The sequence below is a fragment of the Molossus molossus genome, unplaced genomic scaffold, assembly GCF_014108415.1.
Source record: "Molossus molossus isolate mMolMol1 unplaced genomic scaffold, mMolMol1.p scaffold_m16_p_5, whole genome shotgun sequence".
NCBI classification, from domain to species: Eukaryota; Metazoa; Chordata; class Mammalia; order Chiroptera; family Molossidae; genus Molossus; species Molossus molossus.
This window is the reverse complement of record NW_023425388.1, coordinates 43,784,197-43,797,297: the sequence shown is the minus strand read 5'-3', so window position 1 is coordinate 43,797,297 and position 13,101 is coordinate 43,784,197.

Here is a 13,101-nt window from a genome sequence, read left to right as displayed (position 1 = left end):
TTTCATTTAAAATTGCCAATGTTTATAACATACTAGAAATTACATCATTTTCAAGTATTTAAACTTATGACAGAAAATTTTAGATGTCAATTTCAAATGCAAGCGGGCACATACTTTTTAAATGTTCTCTTAGGGCATAAAAAGGAAAAATTGTTGAACACTTCTGCTTTTCACTGTAAGACATCCTCAGACTGAACATCTTTATGTATTTTTCCATCTCCATCCACCAGCACCAGCAGCTGGCGATGCCCCCAGCCCCAAGCCACGCACCTCTTTTTCATTGCTTCGAGAGGGCCGCCACGTGTGCAGGGTCAAGCAGAGACAATGGGCCATGTGGCTAGTTGCCTGCTGAGCTGCTAACAAGGCTCACACCCCTGCTGACTGGCTCATGTCTGCACAGCAGCCCCTGGGTGCATGGGCCTCAATTTCATGCCTCGGTAAAATTACAAATCACCACATGCCATGGTCCCTCATGGCCACTTGCACAGAGTTGACACCATAAACCTTAAATTTGTACACACTGTGGATTTACTGAAATTCCCCATTTACAGATGAGGAAACTGATATTCCGACAGGCTATGTGACTTGCCCAAACTTACACAGCTGGTAAAAGGCAGATCAGGGTATTAAACCTATAAATATAACTCTGAATTTATACTTAGTACACTCACGGATACGGTCACATACGCCGTATGTGTGTATCATATACTTATATGTATATATCAGTGTGTGTGTGTGTGTGTGTGTGATATAACCCCGAGCTCATATTAGTGGGACCATTGTATCTCTGCATGCCCTCAGCTCAGAGACTATATTGCCTGGGGCACAGAGAAGGGGCCTTTTGAGATGGGCTCTTTTGTGCTGTGGGAAGCAATAGAGAGATGGGGAACTGGATGACAATGGGCTATGTTATGTGGTCCCTGCCAACCACAAGGTTTTATTTTATTTTTATTATTATTATTTTATCCTCACCCGAGGATGGTTTTACATTAATCTTCAGATAGAGCTGGAAGGAGAAAGGGAGGAAGAGAAAAAGAGAGAAAAAAAATCGACGTGAGAGAGACACATCGATTGGTTGCCACCCTCACAACCCCAACCGGGGCTGGGGATGTACCGCAACCGAGATACGTGCCCTTGGTCAGAATCAAACCCAGAACTCTGGTCCGCGGTGATGCTCTTACCGCTGAACCAAACTGGCCGGGGCCATAAGCTTTTATTTTTAGACCCCATAGATAGAAAGGGAGTGTAGAGGCAGAGGCTGGGGGGGCTATTTTTCAAGTGGAACTTTGTATGTCACCAGGGCACATACAAGGTGAGTAGGTCTTACAGGAGCCCGGATTTGATCAGGGGAGAAGAAGGTCATTTCCCCATCTCTGCACAGAACACAGACGGCTCTGGCCCCGGAGGGCTGGCTGCACTGAGAGCTTCGGGAGAGGGCACCTTGCCCAGGGTGCTTGCCATCCTCACGGTGCACAGGAGCAGCGGCGGCCCGGTAAGGTTGTGCTCAGAGAGGCTCCTAAGTCCTAGGCTACTAGGATACCAGTGATAAACTAAGGGCGGAAAGGGAACACGCAGCATACAAATACTGGTGCATAAAAACACACCGACTGACAGACTGTTCAAGACCACACATAAGACTCCAGAATGCTTTGGAATGCTTCCAGAGAATTTTCAAAGCCTTTGTGTTTTACCTGAACAAGTAGAATTAACAACTAAGAAAAACTGGATTATTAGTCTTGTTGTGATCTCATTTGCACCCATATGTAGAGGAGCCTAGGTGTTTTCTGGTTGTATATGCATGCACACACACACACAAAAGCACACACACAAATCTTCATGGACTTGTACATTCCAACAAACACATATTACACATAAAAATACATTTTGATAAACTGGTTAATGCTCCTAACATTCCTTTCATTTTTACCTTATTGTTATCACCTACATGGTTATTCAGTAAGCAGATATTTAGTAGTTACTGCACACACCCTAAATATGTAAACATATTCATATTAAATGTATGTGTGTGTGTGTGCATTTTTTGGCACACACACACATACATTTAAAATGAATATGTTTACATATTTAGGAACTCACTTTAAAATTCATTGTTGGTAAAATATCAAAAAATGCCATCTCAGCTAGTAGTTACTGAAAAATTGTTGTTACTTGACATATTTTTTAGCTTCCTAACTTTTCCATCTCCTTACATGCCCTTTCCCTGCTGTGCTGTTCTGATTAGTTCTGTACATTGAAAGAGAAAAGTAAAGACCTATTTATCACCAAGATGAAATATTTAGACAGCTAAGGCCAAGATTTCTGAAATATAAATTTCAATGTATGCCTCTTTAGAGCACTTAAGAAAAAAAACAGCTTGCTTCTTAATCACTTTCTGTGTGTGTGTGTGTGTGTGTGTGTGTGTGTAATCTATTATATATGTATATACACAAAAATGCATATATACAGTTTTCTAAGTTTTCTTACTTTATTTTATTGTAGTGATTGCAAAATGTGGTACAAGAAGAATTTTGTTTCCCCTCCAGTAAAATGGAAACTCTGTAAGGTCCAATCATTCCAGTGAGTTCCATGCAGCCTCTTGGAAGATCTGTCAACATTCTCATTACTATTTGAATGCATTATTGTGTTTTACTGTGGAAAAAAGAGACTGTTTTCCTACTCCCCACAAGCAAGTGGTCCTAAGCTTGCTACGCTGTGAGAAACTGCACACCTGCTCTTGGGAAGTCGAATCCCTTGGTTATCGTTTGTGGGCTACTAGAGATGATGCTCGGATGTCACCAATAAGGTGTTGAGAACCTGTCCTCCAAATGATGCCCGTGGCATTTCTACCACACTTCCTCTCTACTTGTCCATAGGCAAACCTGCTCCAACATCACGAGCATGGTCTTTGTAGTGAGACGGAATCTGGTTTTAGTCTTGGCTCTGCTGCTTGCCAGCTAACTGACTTCTCTGACCCCTGTTCCCCTCCACTGCACAGTGTAATTCACAACACTTGCCCTAGTGGGATTGCTGTGGTGATTAGAAATAACCACTTTGCTTTCCGCACACCTAGTATACAGCTCGTTTTATTTATTTTCACATTGTAGGCTCAGGCTTTCAACATATATGTTTGATACAAATTGCAGAAACTCTAAGTGTTCAACTCTAAATGCTATAATGGCTTCCGATTTTAAAGCTATGTTAATGAGTTTATTCTCCCAAAATAAACTTTTTAACATAGGATTGAGAAATTTCCATCATCAAGCCTTAACCTGTATCAGTATCAAGGCATTTCTTACTGTACATTCCACTTTGTAATCAGATTCACCAAATAGCAATACTCAACTGCTTAGGTTTTTGTTCTAACATGTCAATAATGCTTTTGTCTTAATATCTTTGATCATACTTTTTCTTCCAATCTGGATTTCTTTCACATAATCCTCAAATTTATGAAAATTCTGCCCATCTCTTAAAGTCCAAAGTAAATGCCTACTCAATGAAGTCATCTTTTTTTCCTGTAGTGAGAATTAATGTTATGTTTCCTGTTCCTCTATTACGGGACTATCTCATTATATTATAGCTATTTGTATATTTTTGTCTTGCACATCACACTGTAAATTCCTTAAGGAAGAGGTTTTGAAATAGGTCATTTTTGCCTCTGTATTCTGATGGATTGAATTAGTATAAAATGTCTTAAATTGCCAATGTTATTAAACAAAGATTTTTATATAAATCTGGTTTTACCCTTATTGCTAGTTCTCTATTCAATTTTTTCATCAGTGCAATAATAGTAATATTCTACTCAACTCTTTGGGCATGGTTCTTTATATTTATCTGTGTATCCAGGTCAAACTTTGGGTCTGGAGGTCAACTGTTTGCAATTTAACCACATGTAGTACCCTAACTCAGGGCTTAACTGACATTTCTTTTAATAGAGCCCCTCCTCAACTCTTGAGTCTTCCTTGAAAGTCTCACACTTGTGTCCTTTAAAATCCTGAGTTTCTGTGTTTCCCTATGACTGCCCAGGCTGTGGGAGTGGCCGAAGGTTCAGGCTCCAGGTCTAGTGTCTTCACTAATAAGCATCAACATCTCTTCTAACAAACTTTGTTCATATATGGATTACTTTTAATCCATATGCTTTTTTTGCAGAAAGAAAAATTTTTATCATAATTTTGTCCCCTTCACAAATAATTTAATGTGTCTAGGAAGTCAACTGTGGGGGAAGGGGAGAGGACTTTTTGATTAAGACTATTTCATCTCCCTCTGGGCCAAGCTCTTGGTAGTCTAACATGGAGAGTACAATCACAGATCTTAAGGAATAATGCCTACAAATGGAGCTCAATAGTGTGTTCCCGGAATCAGCTTTAGCAACGACAATTCCATTTGTGCCCTTTTCAGGAACACCTATTCAAGATATTTACAACTCAGATATGCAGGCTGGTTCTGCTATTATATGCTCTATATATTCTTTTCAATCTTTCCTCTCCCGTGTAAAAGTGTAAAAATAGATGATATTGAGGTTTCAGGGCATCTTTGGTGCCACAGTAGCTCAAGAAGAACCTTTTATTTTTTAAAATAAAATTGTAAATGTCCTCTGACTGTCATGTACAGGAGACTAACCTCTTACACTATTTAAAAATTTTATGTGTTCATAAATCTGTTCCATAGTCAAGTTACTGTTTTACAATACATTGTAACCTTTTTCTTTCCTACTTCCTCCATTTTTTCCAAGGAACAGACATGAATTTCACTAGTTTTATTTTGTATAGAAAAAAAAAAATCATGCTATTTTTAATTTGTAAATAATCTTCATTTCATTCATTAGTGACATTTGCATAAATTAAGAGAACAGCATATTTGTGAAATGACAGTCAATATTTGAGCTTGCATCTAAGAACACAGTGAATAAATTTGTGGACAGAGTAGTGCTGCCCAGGAGTCCTGAGTGGCCCCTCCCATGGGTTATCTTCCCATGAATACTTGAGCCAGAAACACATCTGTACTGACTCTTCCAAGGATTGTCTTAGTTTAGAGCGAGGTTTCTCAAGTGGGTCCATACCTCTGGATTTCTTTTTTTTTTTCTTTTTTTTTATCCTTACCCAAGGACACTTTTCTATTTTTTGTTCAGATAGAGTGAGAGGAAGAGAGAGAGAGAAACATCGATGCGAAAGGAACACATCGAGTGGCTGCCACCCGCACGACCGACCAGGGCCGGGGACAAACTGCAACCGAGGTACATGCCCTTAGCGGGAACTGAACCCGGGTCTCTCAGGACCGCAGGCCAACGCTCTAACCACTGAGCCAAACCGGCCAGGGCGACACCTCTGAATTTCATAGCACATCCTTTCACTCTAGCAGGCAAATCCTAATCTGTCTTAGTGGGAAGTGTTTTTTACGTTGGGAACGCTGAAGAAGTTACAATATAGAGTCTGTGCCTCAGAACTACAACTTGAGATCACTTTTCATATGCTTAGAGCATCTTTCTTTTAAGAATTTTTAGGTGTTTAAAGTCATTCATGTCATAAATTTAAAACCTTCCTGGAAGTGAGTGACCAATAATAAAGTATCTGTTTTCTAACTGACAATGTCACAAGCTGGAGTGAGGACATTTTCTCAAGTTCCCATGTAGTTTTATTTTTTAAAAAATATGTTTTCATTGATTTCAGAGAGAGAGGATAGGAGAGGGAGAGAGAGATAGAAACACTGATGGACTGCCTTCTGTCGCCCCCTGACCAGGAAACAAATTGGGGACCTCCTGGTGCATGAAAAGATGCTCAACCAACTGAGTCACGCTGGCCAGGCCCCATGATGTATTTCTAAAGATGCACATATGTTAGAAGATGAGAGAGAGAACATTTCTTGAATCTTGAACTCTAGGTGTTTGACTCCACTGCAAGTCAGATGTACACGTTTGCTTTTTATTTCTGTAGTGGATATCTGTCAGTTTTATTTTATTTTGGCTTCCAAAGATCTTTTGTTTGATTCTTGATGGAGACAGGACCCCACACTAGAGAAACCAAGAATGGGTAGATTTCCATCTGTGCCATCTTAGAATTTCAAAAAAGGACACACCGCTTAGAGTCAGAAAAAGTTCCTATCATCTGGGATCGAGAACCCTGCAAGGGTAAGAGGGACTTGGGAATGATTCGTGGCGCTAGTGATGGAGAATGGAGAACTCGGGGGGGGGGGGGCGGTGTTAGGCAGCCCATCCTGACCACCCACTGCCTGAGAATCCACTGTGGTTTGGATCTTGACTTGGTGACTGACAGGGTTCCCAGCTCTTTCTTCAGTCTGGTTCTGTATCCTTCCCAACTGTTTATACCCTCCCTATACAGCTTCTTCCACTTAAATTACAGCTGGTTTGGGTTAATTAGAACCCAGGAGCCTGACTGGAACTTTTACAGAGCAGTCCGAGCAGCCAGGCCACAGCACCGGCATGGGCACTTCCTGTGGAGACCTCCTCAGGGGCCAAGCAGATGGGCTTCCAAAGTAGAACATCTCACACGTGGACCAAACTAATTTTTATTCCAGAACAATAGATAGATAGAGGAGTGTGGATATAAAAAATAAATCTGAAAGCAGATACAATCCCAAGAAGCCATACTTGGTGATGCGGTATGAAAGCAACCCTGGGCTCAGAGCCAGGGAACCTTCCTCCACCACTTGGTCAGGCTGATGACCTTGGGTGAAGTACTTTCTATCTCCAAACAAGTGCGCCTTCATCTATACAAGGCAGATAATACCAACGGCACAACGCATCTCACAAGGCTGTTAAGAATAGAAACTAAATATGAGGTAAGCAAATAAAAGATATGATTAAAGTAGCCTTACTGCTATTGTTACATTTATATCCTGTAATAGTCAAGTATCAGGATTTGACCTAGTTTTCATTTTATGATGACTTTCCACAGTAGAAAAGTCTTACTTCTTTCCCATCGGTTATAGGCTTCTCCTGGTGAGGAGAGGCAGTCTTTACAGTCAAATTGAGTCTGGGTTTCACAATTTATGACCTGTGTGACCAGTGACAAGTTACTCAAGCTCTCTGAGAATAAATTCTCTATATAACAAAATAGTACAAAATAGAGATATTAATGTCAATTATAGTCATTCTATAAGGACAACAATATACATATTTAAAACTACTTTATGTATGTATGTTTAAATAATTATGTATAAGTGAGTGCATGTGAGCTAGCTCTGCCATTTATTAGCATGTGATATGATACAGCTTATTAACCTCTCTGAAATTCAGTTTTCCCAAATATAAAATGGGTATAATAATAGCAACTATCCCATAACTTTTTTAGAGTGTTAAATACCTTAATAATGTAGGAACATTCAGAAGACTATCTGGCATATAGTAACCTGTCAATGACTATTGGCTATTATTATTATTTTGGGAAAAGAGCCTTGCACAGTACCTGTTATTTAGTAGACACTCAGTAAATGACTGTGTTCACTATTAGTTTTTCTTGCTCTCACAGCTAAATAGTAATCACAATATCAAACCAGAATTGATTCGTGCAGATAAAAGGAATAAAGTAGAATATCCACACTCCTAGTTTGTCCCCTATCTATTTAAGATGGAGAGGTTTTAACTTCTTACCACCTGGCAGGTGCCATCAACCACAACTAATTTTAAACTTGAATACTTGGAAGTTGCAGCTGCTTGACCCTCAGGATTGGAGTCACTCCTTCTATCCATCTGCATCATATTCCCCATGCATCAGCATTATGTTCTTCTTTTAATTCACTCATTTTTATCTTCTTTCAGTTGGACACAGAAACCTGTGCCTAGACCGTCAACTCCTGTCCCTCATGGTGTTGGTCTCAGAATACTCAAGGCATGCTGCTGCTCGGAATGAACGCTAAGTCTACCCTCAAGATAAGTCCTGAACCACTGTAGCTATTGCTCTGTGTTTATCATTCTTCTCCTCGTGATGGTGTGAGATGATGAGATCAAGTGAGGTGCGTAGCAGGCCTCGTGATGTCACCTTAGGCTGTGACAAGGCTTCCTTGAACACAAGCACTGAGATAGCCCAGCAGTTGATCTGATAATGGAGAAGACTGCTCACCAGGCACAAAGGGGTGGGTGGATGTGCTGGACAAAGGGATGATTCACATTTGGGGAGGAGGAGAGAGCGAATGGAGCAGGACAGAAGAAGATGTCATCATGCTATTCAGAGCAATTTAAAACTTATGAATTGCTTATTTAAGAACTTTTTCATTCAGTATTTTTAAACCGCAGTTGATCGTGGGTAACTGAAACCACAGAAAGTAAAATGGCAGATAAGGGTGGTGGGGTGGGCACTGTACGTATGTTTCTCTGGGCCTCGGTTAGAAGAACGCATAAAAATAAATTGTATAGTTTCTGACTGGTGGGAATCTTATTCCCGAGTTGGGTAAAAAGTACAAACATACAAAAATATGGTTAAAAACAAACTAATGCAAATTAGTAAACAATAAATAATTGTGGAGTAAGTTTATATGCATAAATAAATGTCAAACCAGATGTTAGATTTTAGGTTCTCTGAGGAAATCATGGGGTCATCATTGACTTTATAACTTAAATAAAAATGGCTTTCACCTAGCCCATAGATGCACTGGAGAACCATGTGTGAGGGAAGTTTCCACCTTCCCCATTCCCAGTGACCCCCCACCCCACCGGTAATTTAATAAATTGTTTGGTCTTTACCTATTTTTCTGTAGGAATATTTTGCTCTTGGGGTATTATCTTGTATACTCTTATAAGTTCCCTACAAACTAAATATATTGCTAATATTTTCTCTGTATGTGAGCAATTTGCCTTTAACTGTGTTTATGGCATACATGATATATAAAGTTAAAATTTCCACAATTTATAGTTATCAATCTTTTCTTCATATTATTTTTTTGTTTCAAAAAGCTTGCTCATCCGAAGATAAGATGATAAGATTTGTCTTTGTTTTCATTATTAAAATATAGATCCTCATTATAGAAAAAAATGGATATGGTAAAAAGGTACAAAATGGGAAATAAAATCATGTAAAATGTCTCCTCTCAGAGATAGTTACTGTGTTTTATGTAGACACATTTAACAGCTTTATAAGAACATTTCAATCAAGACTACTATACAATTTATATTCTTTATTTAATATACTGCAAGCATTTTTTCTCAACATAGCCTGTGAGAGCTTGACAGTGAGTTTTATTTGTATAGAACACGCGCTATTTCCATTTCGTTCGCTCCCCCATGTTTCTCAGCATTATTATAAACTTGCTTTAAATAAAACCATTTCTGCTGCCCAGCATGTAGCAGTGGCACAGGACTGCCCATGTGAGCAGCTCTCTGTCAGTAACCGACACCTGTAACTTGAGGCATTAGCCCTTGAGATGGATGATCTAAGGCCAGCACAGCATCCTTGATGTTTGAATTCAATCTTTTCTTTAAAATGTGTTGGATAGCAAATATTGGGATGGCAAAGGCTTATATTCCATAACTTAATTGGAATAAATAAAAATGTATTTTAAACCCTTTCCAAATTCTAAAACATAGCTTTCTTGCTCCCTGGTATTTTCCACAAGAGGAATGCAAACTCCTGCTCAAATGTACATATAAACTTTATTTGTCATTGCCTCTAACTGGAAACAATCCAAATATCATCAGCTGGTGAATGGATAAACATAATGTTATAGTGTGGTATGTCCACAGTAGTATTCAGCAACATAAATGAATTATTGCTGACACGCAAAACAAAAATAAATGAATACATTTCAAAGCACTTTTAAGTGAAAGGAGCCAGAAACAAAAGACAAATACTATATTATTCCATTATGTACACTTTTAGAAACAGTCTAAGTTCTAGTGCCAGAAAGCAGGTCACTAGTTGCTAGGGACTAGGCCTGAAGAAGGCAGATGGACTTAGAACAGATTGTGGTAACTTCATAAGGTTGATAAAAATACTCTCTATCACAATTGTGGTCACATGAGTTTATTTTAGAAGTTATATGCCAGCAAAAAGATTGAAATGATCAACATCTGATTCTCTCCAAACACTTTTTTAAACAAATATTAGGTTCAATAAAGTGCCTCCAAGAATCAGAGTAGCACTACAATTAACATGAAATTGGTAATTCTACAAAACATATTTGGTTTACTTCCCACATCCTAGGAAAAGTGAATAAAATAACTCTACTGATTAGGTTAAAGAAAAAGTCTTTACAAGTCAGGTGGCTTCCATATTTTATTTCAAAAAAATGAAGGAGGATATAATTTATTTATCCACTTACAGATTATCAAATATAATTTTGATGATAGAACACATTGTGTTTCTTTGACACATAATTCAGAATAAGTTCAAATAACTGAATAACATTTCATAATAAAATATCTTGCCATCCCATCTACTTATTTAACTACTTATTAAGATGGACAGGTTTTTTAATATTTGCTTTTATTAAAATGCAACATATGATTAGGATGATACTTAAAGCAGTCTTATTCCAACAATAAGCACATTCATTAATAACAGTAACATTCATCTATACTATGCAATAAATATATTTTAGTAAAATATACATTTTTAATAATTGGTTATCTTTATTACTCATTAAGCTTTTCACTATATGGATCTTTTGATCAACTGTGTACTAGTATTATGATAACTCAACCTCGAAGTAAAAACAATTTTAATATTTAGGCCCTATGTTCAGAGACAAATTAAAACATTTCTACATCAACATGTATATTCATTTTGATTTTTGTTACAGATTAATGAAAGAGATTGGTAAAAATTTTAATGAATAGAAAATTAAAATAAAATTACATGGGGCAAGTGGGATGAAAATATAAATTCAAGGAGAAAAAAGAATTATGTAAAATTTCTGTCTCTGAGAGATTATTCTATTTTTAAATGGATATTGTTACTAAGGCATTTAGATTCTATTTATTCTATTCTATTTAGGTTCTATAGGATACAATTTCAAAAGGGATGTAACAGTTTTATTTTAAAATGTCAGTGTTTCCAAAACATTGGAAATTATATTTGCTGCAACTAACTACTCGCAATAAAACATTTAAATTAATTTAAAATGTATGAGTGGGTAAATAGCTTTCCACTATTATTTTAGAGGTTATTTGAGAAAAAATATTTCATGGTGATAATGTGAACCACGTAACATATATTTAATATGTTTATGATATGTTTATCCAAACAGTAGCCTCCAAAATTGAAGCCTAGCCACATAGCTATTTTTACATGTGACCAAAACAGCAGAAATCTTTTATTTTTCTGAATTATTTAAAATTTCATAAATGTGTTCATTTTAATCAACTAAAATTTTTTTCAATTTGATCAGTCATTGTTCTGATTATAATAAAAATACATAATCATTGAAGACAATTAGAAAACATTAAAAACAGAAGTATAATAAAATATAAAAATATAGCCTTCCATCTCATGATCAACCAATAGCCATGTTTTAGGTTTTTAGGGATGCTCCGTGTGTGAGTGTGTGTGTGTATGTGTTTACAAGCACACTTGTACAGCCTCTTGTTTTTCGGATTTTGTCCTTAACATATTATAAATTTTTTAATATCATTAAATATTAATTTGTGTACAATTTTTATTATTAATTATAAGGGAGTTATAATGATAAGATTTCTACGGCACAGGTTCATTTTAGCATGAGTAAAAGTAGAAAAAATAGGTCATCAAATGGACAATAGAAGAATGTTTCAATTTAAGATGTCATAGTATTCCATTATTAATTTATTTGTACTTACCTCTAAGTTTTACAAAAGCCATATTTGAACAGCTTTACTTATTTATGGATTTGAGAATGAAACACTGCCCCTTGATTTCTCTGCAGATAAGGAATTTAATATGTATTTTCTTATCTCCTCTAAATTTTAAAGAAAGTCAAATGCGTTATGTTTTTCTGAATAGTTTCTCAATAATAGTATTTAAACATCTAGCACCAAAAAAAGAAACCTTGTCTAGGTACATTTGTATCCTTATTGTTGCTGTTGTGGTTGTTTCTGTATTTGTTCTGCCTAGATATTTGTAGAATTGTATCTTTAATTTAATTATGCAAAACGTGTCCAAATGTGGTTCTCTTGTCATCAAAATTGCTTGAAAGAATATTACTAATTTTATCTGTACAACCAGATTCTTCTTTCCTTTCCTTCTCTTTTCCCTTTTTTCTGTCAAAACTGTTCATTATAGTTGCCAAAATTTTGAAAATGTGTGTTTTCATTCTTGGTGTTTGCTTTAGTTTATCTGGCTTACACCTGGAGAACATCTACAATGTTTACACATTAAATACTCTGTCTCTAATGTTATTTTTGCTCCTTTCTTATTTTCTTCATTATTTTGGGAGACTACATGTTAGATTTTCATATCATTTATTTTTATTTATTTATTTTTATCCTCACCCGAGGACATGTTTTCATTTTTTGTTCAGATAGAGTGGGAGGGAGAGAGGAAGAGAGATAGAGAGAAACATCGACATGAAAGGGACCCATCGAGTAGTCGCCACCCGTACAACCCAACCAGGGCTGGGGACAAACTGCAACCAAGGCACGTGCCCTTAGTGGGAACCCAACCCGGGTCTCGCTGGACCACAGGCCAACGCTCTAACCGCTGACCCAAACCAGCCAGGACCATATCATTTACTATTCTTTTCATTTTTTCTGTTATGCTGACTGGTAACTTTTTCTATACAGAATTTTATATTTCTTCTGAATTGTGGTGCCAATATCTCTGTTTCACATCCTCCCTTTTTTAATTGTTATTTTAATCTCATTTTACTTGCTTTGTACCTCCTCCTGCTGTTTTTTCTCTCTGACTTTTTCTAATAAGTGTCTCTTTCCATTCTATGTACCATATTTGCTCATCCTATTGTGAATACTAGAAAGGATGTTTTGTCATTGTTATTCTTTTAGTTGATCAATTTCAGAGATCTGCTTTTCTCTCTGATTTTTCAGAATAATATTTCTTCATTTTCATTATTTTTTCATAAATCTCACCTGTGTTTTATTCTTCTATTCACCTTTACAAACAGAGAAATTCTATGCAGAAGTGGTGTTCGCCTATAGAAAGGTGATGAAGACTTTCCTGGGCT